Source organism: Haemorhous mexicanus, chromosome 4, assembly GCF_027477595.1.
Source record: "Haemorhous mexicanus isolate bHaeMex1 chromosome 4, bHaeMex1.pri, whole genome shotgun sequence".
NCBI classification, from domain to species: Eukaryota; Metazoa; Chordata; class Aves; order Passeriformes; family Fringillidae; genus Haemorhous; species Haemorhous mexicanus.
In genome coordinates, this window is record NC_082344.1 from 44,878,339 (window position 1) to 44,888,228 (window position 9,890).

Below are 9,890 nucleotides of genomic sequence, written 5' to 3' on the forward strand. Positions count from 1 at the left end.
TCTTTTTGACATTTACTTTCCTTCAGGTTGGGGTTTTTTCTTCCCTATATCTTACTTGACATGAGAGTTCTTCTGGCCCATTTCTCATCCTACCCTCTCAAAACTTCATTCTAATCTTAGAGTGTCTTCTGCTTTTCCATTACTTTCCCTTTTTCACTTTCCCTGCTCATCAGAAAGACCTTGGAGAAGAAAAGGTGGTCAGCTACTTCGCTATAGGTGAAGTGCTCCCGTCAGTGCTTCCCTTCAAGCCATGCTGTTGCAGTTTTTAATTTTAAAAATGTTTAGGAATGTAAACATACCCCCATATTTTAGTCCTTTCTGTTCTCTTCCTCCTTTTGTCTGGTGCTCCTGTTTTTTTTTAAAGACTATGTGCTATTCTGTCCAGCATCTCTGTGATTTGCGGGCTGAAAGAGAAGACACAAAACCCCTAACTGAACTGGAACACCAGGTCACATCTGTCTTCCTCAGGGCATCAAGCAAGGCCTCAGGTAAATGTTTAAAAAAGCAATTTATTCAGCTGTGCTTTGCAGAATGGATATGAAGAAAATGGCCTCTACTTACTAGCCTATCCTAAACTGCAGGGAAGGAGCCAATGGCTCTGACACTCCTGTTCACTGTAGCTGGTACTTGAAGAGAGAAGGGTTTGAGCAGTTAGTGATGCTGGAGCTTTGATAATTGCCTGTGGTTTTGTGTGGACATAGCTGAGCTTGCATTTATAAGCAACTTCCTTCTATGCCCGTAGGTCATCATGTTTAGCAAAGTATTTTTAGCCTAGCTGTCACAGAAGTGATGAATGAGGACCAAGAACGGGAAATCCCAAGTACTTTTATTTAACATCTTTTTTCTTCTCTCTCATCCTAATAAGTACATAAAACCTAACCCGTTCTGCCAGCTATGTGAAAGTAAGCAAAGACAGTAAATAAATTTACCAACCTGACTGTGCATACACTGAAATAATTATATACTTTGCATGCTTGCTTGCTTAGGGAAACCTGAAAGAAACAAAAGGCTTTTTGTTTTGAGTTCTCTCAATCTCTTCCTTCTTGTCCCTGTGCTTGTTGCTGGTAAAATTAGGCCAGTTGCCTTTTAAGTACAAGAGGGTCACTCTGGCAGGAAGCTGCAAAGTAGCGGCTTCCAGTGTGTTCAGTGAGAGGACAAGCAAGAGCCAGGAGCCTCCCCTGTGGATGTAGGCTTTCCTACAGCAGCAGTCAAAAGGCACACCAGCACTGGCACTTTAGATGCAAGCAGGGCTGTGCTCCAGCAAGGGCTGTCCTGGGTGCCCACACACTCTGTGCTGTGGTTCCAGTTGCAGTCTCAGCACAGATGGGCTGCACAACTTGCCCATGAAACTTCTGTACCAGAGAATGCACATCAGGAGCAGAGCCACAGCACCACAGCCTTTTTGGGTCCTGTTAGCTGGGTTTTGGAAAATGAGGACCTAAGTAATTAACTGTACAGGGCAGCTTGTGCACTGGAAGGGTTGGAATGCAAACCTCACTCGTGACCCATGTACCTGGGTCTCCACCATGCACACACTGAGCATGTACCACTGGGCAGTGACTGCCAGCGGCCATCAAGACTGCAGACGTAAGGACTCAGAAGTGCAAACCTTTGGGCTAGGTGTGCCTTAGGATTATGGGCAGTGACAGGAACAAGGACAGCAGAGAGGGAGATTTGACTTTCTGGTTATGGCAGATGATCGGTGCCCCTGCCTCCACAGTGAGGTCTCCCCCCTTCCCTCTGAGCTGTTCCTCCCTCAGTAGCCTTGAACCAAATCCCCAGTCTCAGCTTCCTCCCTGAAGAGCTGTGGGGCCCCAGCCCCTTGCTGCCACTCACCCCCACCATGGGGAGGCTGTGCTGAGGGAGAGGCTCTTCTCTGACCAGTTTAGTGCAAGCCTCTGGCTTGGGCCCAAGGTGAAGCTTTGCTGTTAGGAGCAAACAAGTTTCACCAAATCACAGGGAAAAAAACCAAAGTGAGAAACCCACTCATTTTTGCACACAGAAGTAAGGAAAAAAATCCTAGAAAGTTAAAGCTTTACAGAATGACAAACAGCTTTGAAAAGCTCTTTCACTGCATTTAAAACTCTTGCTGGGAGATGGGTGGACATTTTGTGATCCAGAAACTAATGAAAGACTATTGTCTTAAAATATTTAGACCATTGCAGTTTCAGAACTGTTTGTCTTTCTAAAAATTAGTTGCTTGGGATGTTGTGGAAGAGGAAGCTGCCTTTTTTGACACTAGATTAGTAGCAGGTTGTCAGGTCCAGTCAGTTGAGACTACCAGGTTCTCAGGACAGAGAAGAGCAAGGGAGTTAGTCTCACTTGCCAGCTTTTTTTCTTTTTCCTTTTTTTTTTTTTTTTTTTGGCTGTCTTTCTTTCTTTCTTGGTAAAAATCAAAATAATAGTATTATCTCTAGACTATATTGGCATGTTCTATGTGAACCCTGTGTCTCTCTGCTGCCTTGTGGATAGTGCAGTCAAGGGTGCTACTCTGGCATGGGTCTCCATGAACAGATGGGTCATCAGGCAGAAGGAACCCGCTTCTGCCCAGATTTCTTCCAAACTGGGATCTCTGCAACTCAAGGGGAAGAGAAGGAGGGTGGATACTGTCCTCCATAAGGAAGATGAGGAAATTGGAATATCACGGCTTAAAATCCTGAGCGAGTTCACCAAATAAAGAGGAAAACTCGAGGACAGAGGAATGTGAGGATGTACTTCAGTAGCAGGGGGTTCACAGTTAGGACCAGCAGCTGGAGAAGGAATATCAGTTCAAGACAGAAGAAAAAATTCTTTGCATTACTGGGAGGCTGGAGGATCCTGAACTCCCAAAAGCCAGCTGAGGTGGGGAACTACATGTGCCTGCCTTCACGGTTTATACAGACTTAAACAGCAGCTGATACTGGAATGTTCTGAGGTGTCTGTGGTTGTACTGTAAGCATTGGTGTCCCTGAGCAATGCCCAGCCGGGGCCTGGAGATGGTGCAGCCTCTGAGGGCAGCAGAGGTTGGCTTTCCTGGAGGTGCCCTGTTTGTAGGCAGAGTGGGGTCCTGGAAAAGCCCTGTGGGAAGGGATGGAGAGAGATCCTGGTAGGGGCCATCTGGCAGTCCTGCCATGTGGACTCCCCCTCTCTGCTGCCCAAGTGCAGTGGCCTTCCTTACTCCTGGTTAACTCCTGGCCTGAAGAACAACTTGCTACCCTTCACACAGTAGGCAGGAACTAGGCACATCTTGCAAACCTGGTGAGGTATTCCCCTCTGCTCAGGCAGGCCCCTAAAACACAAGTCATAATTGCTTGTCTCAACCTATCAGCTTTCTCCTCCTCATGTGTGCAGGAGGTTTCTGCTCCTGAAAGTTTTGGTCAGCCTCATGGTGCCCACATTTGTCTTAGAATAAAATCTTCTCCCTTTTTCCCCCCATTTTTATCATACATGAAATAGCTTGCTGTTTATTCCCTTGCAAGGCTTGCAAGTGTCTCCAAACTTATTTTGTGTTCAAAAAACCATCTCCTCTCTCCAGCAGAAGGTCTGTGGTATATCCCAGATGTTTGCACGTGGCTGCAGTCACGAGACACCACAGATTACAGGAGGAAGATGGATGAGCACCAAACAATTTCTTCTCCTCTTGTCTCTTCTTGGAGGCAGGGAAGTTTTGCTGTTGGCTCTGTTTGCATTGCTGGTACATGAAACCTTTTAAACATCCTTGAAAGCTTCTCCATTTCTAGCTTTGATTGTCAGGGCAACTGGAAGGGGGATGCAGAACAGGTTCAGATCATTCCTTAAGATTAATCTTATATCCTCTCTTTGTTTACATATTGCCTGTTCCAAATTAGCCCATTACCATCCCTTCAAAGAGAAGAAAAGTGCTGGCAGAGATCATCTCCACCCTGTGGCTGCTGGTGGTGTGCTCAGTACAGCCTCAGGCTGTGTTCATGGCTCTCTCTGGTTGCATCCTTTTTCCTACCCTTGCAGGATTTTGGGCAAAAAATTCGTGCTTTTTGAGGCTGGGTTTGTTCCTGGCCAGCCAGGGCCCTTGTCCCTGCCTGAGACCCTGGATGCCGAGCTTGTTATAAAATAATTTATTCAGTCTTAGGGTGTGTTTATCATACGAAAGCTGCTAGGCCAGAGAGGGTCTCTGTGCTGCAATGACTACCTGTGCCCAGGTACTGAGGTACTGTGGATGGTACTTTCTTACAGTGAAGCTGCCCACCTGCCTTATTATTTGGCATTCTGGCTAGGATGGCACTGTTAGGACTGTCATGACCCACACTGGTGACAAGCAGCAAGTGTTGAAGGGGAACACAGAAAGAGAGCTCCTTTTACACAAAAAAATTCCTATGCTTCCAACACTGTGCTGGAAATAGGGCCAACAAAACAAGTGGTTTGTTTTTTTCAAGAGAGAAGAGAATACTCAGCTTCACAGAGCCAAGCAAGCGGCCGAGCATCTCTTCACTAGAGAGATCTTTTTATTTAGAAGTTGAAACTGGTAAGAACCTGTCCACTCTGCCCTTTTATCAGCAGTCTCAAATGAAATGCTGTTTGCTCAGCTTCCTGGAAGGATGCCAAAGCTTAACATTAACAGGAGTACACCTTTCCTACGGGCAAGGAGTGAAAAAAAAACAACCAAAAAAGTAATGTATAATGATCTGTGCTGACAGCTTTTTCTGAGAAATAGTCCATACAATTCACAACAGGAAAGAGATGCTTATCAACAAACTGCTTTAGAAGAACAGACTGATGGGAACAGTCTCCCAGCCTGCACTTTGGTAGAAGGTAAATTCTGTCCCAGTGATGCCTCACACACACTGGATGTATGGAGAAAGTCAGTGTAGGAGTAGACATGTGAGGAGCAGCACTGAGAAATTGTGATGAAAATCATGGGGACGTCATTTTCCAAATGGGATGAGGAGCCCTGGCTTGTATTGATACATAGTTTGTTTGCATTACACTGTTTATAATTTTGTTCACACTTCCTAAGTGGTACCCCTAATGGAAAATTATGAATTCCTTATAATCTGTCATGTATCTGAATTATTTGCTGTATTTTCAATGGGGCAAACTACCATTTTCTTGACTGATTCAGAACAGTGAACACTGGAGATAATGAACTGACCAGGAACAATGAAGCACTGTATGTGTAACTTGGCTGGATATTACCTGTTGGATTGGAGCTCATTGAAACTGATTTGGGAAAATCCACCCTTGACCTCATCCCTTGCCTTTTCCATCGCAGGGTACCACAGACAATTTCAGATGCGCCCAGGCCATCTGCTTCAGATATCCTTGAATGCAGCCATCCCCTGGGCACCAGGGGAAACTGTGTGACACACAAAGTAGCATCTCCTCTGGTTTTTGGGGTCCTTCAGTGAGGGATTCTGTCTCTGGCAGCTCTCCAGGGCAATGGGGATATGTGGCTGTCACCACTTTGTGCATCCCACATGATGAGGCACTTCACCTGCTGTGGAGCAACCCCCTGTGGAAAGCAGGTCCTGTTTCTATTGCCTCAGCTCCTACACCATTTATTCCTCTGTCTTCCTCCTTTGTATTAATTTCCTGAGCTGCCCTAGCTGTCACAGCTGCACAGTTACCAGCTGGTTTCCCATTTTTAATTGCCCTCAGAGGGCTTCTTCAAGAGCCACACCTGCTTTTGTGGGGGCCTTAATTTGTCACTGTCCAAACTGGAGCAGCAAGCATTTAAAATTCAGCCTCTATGAGCGTGTTGTATTTCTTCAAGTGCGTGATTAATTGCTAGGCCTTTACAGGCTGCACTCAGCTATTTCTGCATAAAAGAGTTTCTTCTGCTGGAAAGCTCCCCACATTATGGATATTAAATATCTTCTGTGTAGGACCTGGGTTTGTTCATCCCATTGTTCTTGATGAAAGAAGTTGTATGAAACACAAAGAAAGCTTAGTGCCCTCACAATTTTATTCTGTTTAGAGAGGGAAAAATAGTTATTTTTCTTTGTCAGAAGTGTTCTTGTAAGGAACCACTTGAGATTAAGGCGGGGGGGATGTTTCAGGACGCTTCACCCAGCCTCTGCAGCAGTGTAAGCAAGCAGTTTGTATAATCCAGCTTATAAACTGCTTGAATTCTACCTTAAAAAACATTCAGCTTTTATTTTTTTTTGTCTTCTTTCACAGCTGCTAGTTGAAGACTACTACAAAATCTTAGTTTTTAAGCCCAAAATTATTTCCTTGTTATAGCTGTGCTTGGACAATTCCTCCATGGATGGGCAAGGGCTGTTTTCCCTCTCTCTTACAGAATCTATTCAGTTGGGATGTGGTCAGCAGGGTTACCCCTCTCTCAGCCCTCGCATTCTCATGGATAATGAATGAGCTGTAAGATGAGAACCACATTGCTGCCTACTCTGGAAAGCAAGGACACAAAGTCTTGCACCCCAAAGCTCCACCAGTATGGAGTACATGGAAAAAGTATCAAGGGAGAGTGCAATTTACAGGTGGATGGATGGATGGATGGATGGATGGATGGATGGATGGATGGATGGATGGATGGATGGATGCATACATTGGGAGGCAAATAAGCCCTTCTAAAAAATTAATTTTTCAGAGCCTCCTTCTGCCCAGGGATCATGAAGAGGGTGTGAGGCACCTCTCGGAAATCAGAAGCAGGCTCCTGCTGAGTCACTTGGTATGGTCATGTCCTTGCAGGGCTAAAACTAACCTGAATAGGGGGTGCAGTGAATGCCAATGGACTGCTTGTTTCAGTGATGTAGGAGGAGCAGCACGTGAGCCTGCTGAAGAAAGGTTAAAACTGCCTCTAATGGACACATGGCCCAGTTATATACATTTATGTAGAGCCTTTGCATGGAGGCGGCCCAGTGAGAGCAGCAGGCTGAGTGCGTGTTCAGTGGGGATTGTGGATGATCCCCTGCAAGCCTGACCTGCATTCCAGAATTTGCAACAGCTGATGCCACCTCAGCAACCCTTCTTCTATCTGGCAAGGAAGCAATGACAGTCTCCAGCCAATTTTGAGCCTTAATTAATATTAATTGAACAATGTATCTAAGTGATGAGTAATATTTTAGTGCATTGTTAATTTCTTGGGAAAAACAGAAAGCTGCTCAAAAGCTGTCAATGCCCACTCTGGCAGCCACAGAAAATTGGTTAGTCGTGTTCCCAGCAGAGAATGCTGACATTTTGGGGCTGGCTGGCTCCCTGCAACCCCTTGGTGAGGGCCGGAGGAACATCCTCTATGCATGCACTGGTGTCCCTTGCTCCTGAAGACAGATACAATCCTGATACTAAAATGCCTCATTTGATGCGACCAAGGGAGGATCAAAATCAACACCCTGGAGCTCAGCTAAGCCCTGATGTGTGCTGGTGTGGAAAGTGGGCACTGAATTTCCCCTACCTCAGCCCACTCTTTATATCCCTCCTCACCATTTCTTTGCTACCTGTGCCTGTTCTAGTTGACGTTACCCTGTGCTGACAAAAGCTCAGAGTTCCCAGCGTGGCACTGCTGGGACATCTGACCCAAGGATATTGCATTCAACCTCGAGCCAAGCTTCAAGTGGACACGAGCAGCAGAGCAACAGGTGTGTCACTCCCCCTGCTCCCCTCCTCTCCCTGCCTTTATGTTTTGTTCCCCACCAGTGGGATCAGACTACAATGACAACAAAGGCAGCTTGAGACGCAGCCCAAGTCCTTAGAGTGGGGATTACATCCACCTGGTTCCTCTCTTGGATCATTTAGGGCCGCGTACACACGAAGGTCTTGCTCTGCCCACTCATCTCCTGTGGAAGCAGGAGCAGGTGGGAAGCTTGCTCAGAGTTCCGTGGAGGCAGCAGGTTTGGGGTGAGGAGGAATGGGTCTTAGCGCAAAGGGCACCGGGAGAATTAAAGGGGAGAACGAGCAAAAGCTGCGATGACAGACGCAGAAGGAAGGAGAGTGCCAATCCTTCCTCCCCTCACTAAGTCAGGGACACGTTTGTCCCAAGGCGCGGTTTGCGGGCGGGCCGGCAGGGGGCGCGGCTGGGCCGGGCCGGGCTCCTCCCGCCCGCCCTCAGGGCCGCGGCCTCGCCCCCGCCTGGCGGGCGGAAGATGGGCCCGCGAGGGGGACAGGCCGCGGTGTTCCCTTCCGGGCTCCTCGGTACGTGAGAGACGGGGAGCTCCTGGAGCGGGTCCAGCGGAGGGCAGCAGACCTGCGGCAGCCTTGGTGCGGTGGTGCGGCTGCACAAGGCGTTCCGCACCTGGGACAGACACCTGGCTGGGCTGGGACAGAGCAGGGCAGGCCGCCTGGCCGCTCACAGGGGTTTCCTGATGAAACTGGGCTGGCAGAGCTGAACTGCTGTAATTGATACGGATTTAGGACAACGTCATACTGGTTTTTAAGTCCATAGCAATTTCCATGTATTATTTGAAATATCAGAAGAATCCATACAGTCCATATAATCCATGCAGTCCATCTCTATGAAGCTTGAGAATTACCGCATCCAGTCAACTGTAAATCTGAAATGTTCTTATTTTTGAACCTTGCCTTAACTTAGATTTGTTTTGATACTTACACAAAAAATGTTTTTCTGTGTGACAGCTGTCTTTTAAAACAGCTATTAAAGACTTCTTATGCTAAAATGCGGGGTTTCAAACCTTCGTCCTCACTAGGCCATGTTTTCTTTAAAAATTCCAGTTGGATTTGCTGCGACCTGCCCTCTCTGCTACAGCCCTACAGGGAAAAGAAGGCGAGGAAATGTTACACGGAGCTTTTGCAACGCTTTTCACTTCCTGGTGGCCAGAGCTCATTTGGTCTGCACCTCCCCTGAGGTGTATGGGCTAACATCTGACAGATGCCTCAGCACCGAGCCACACTGACAGAATTCAAGAAGCATTTGGACAACACTCTCGGGCACATGGTGTGATTCTTGGGGATGGTCCTGTGAAGGGCCAGGAATTGGACTTGATGATCCTTGCAGGTTCCTTCCAACTCAGAATACTCTGTGATTTTGTGATTTATTAGTTATGAGACAAGGAAGATGAGCAGCACCGCAAACCCCTCTCATTCACCCCTTATTTGCAAAGTCTCTGTACTTGTGAAGGGTGCAGGCTGGTGTCTGGGCCAATGGAAAGTGTCTCCATGGGGCTGCAGTCTGTGCAGGCAATGCAGGCTGCATCCAGATGGATGCTGGAGGGCTCACCCACTGAGCCTTAGCCAGCCATGCCACTTGCATGGCCACCAAGGTCACTGGTAAAAAGGGTTCATCTTATTTAGCTGTGAAATTGCCATATTTGGCACTGTTATGGGGAGCTGACTGAAACTTATTCCTGTGCAAGTAGTCCCTCAGCACCTCCCTTTCCTGAGGACCCATGTTCATGGAACATGAGGGGAGCATCTCTGGCAGACCTTGGCAGTGCTCCTGGTTCAGAGGGAGTCCTGCTGGGAATTAAAGGACTTGTTGGCATACCTGCACTGGTCCTCCTCCATCATTCACTCCCTGATCTGTGGTCAGTTAATACAAGGAAAAGGAGATTAATTCTACTGAGTAGGCTCGGAGACTTGTTTCTATTAAATTAATCTCTTCCATGGACATTGTTGGTTTGTGGAGCTTAGAGTGGAATAGGACTCCCATGGCTTGAGGCCTGTGGCGTTGGTTTTTGAGGTCTTCTTGACATTTGTACCATCTCCCACTGGGAGAGGGGGACTCTGGACAGCCTGAGCCTAATGCACCCTCATACCAGGGACAATGTTCTTAATTTCTGTGCAAGCAGCTGATGAGATGGTTACACAGCAGGCTTAGAGAAGTGGGTCTGAAGAGAGCATCCAGGGCTCACCTCTCTTCTTAGAAGTGCAAAATGTTTTGTCATGTCCATTGCCTAGTGGGAATGATGTGTTCCTGAATGGATGTTCAAAAGGTTAAATAATGAAATACATCTGGAAAAAAG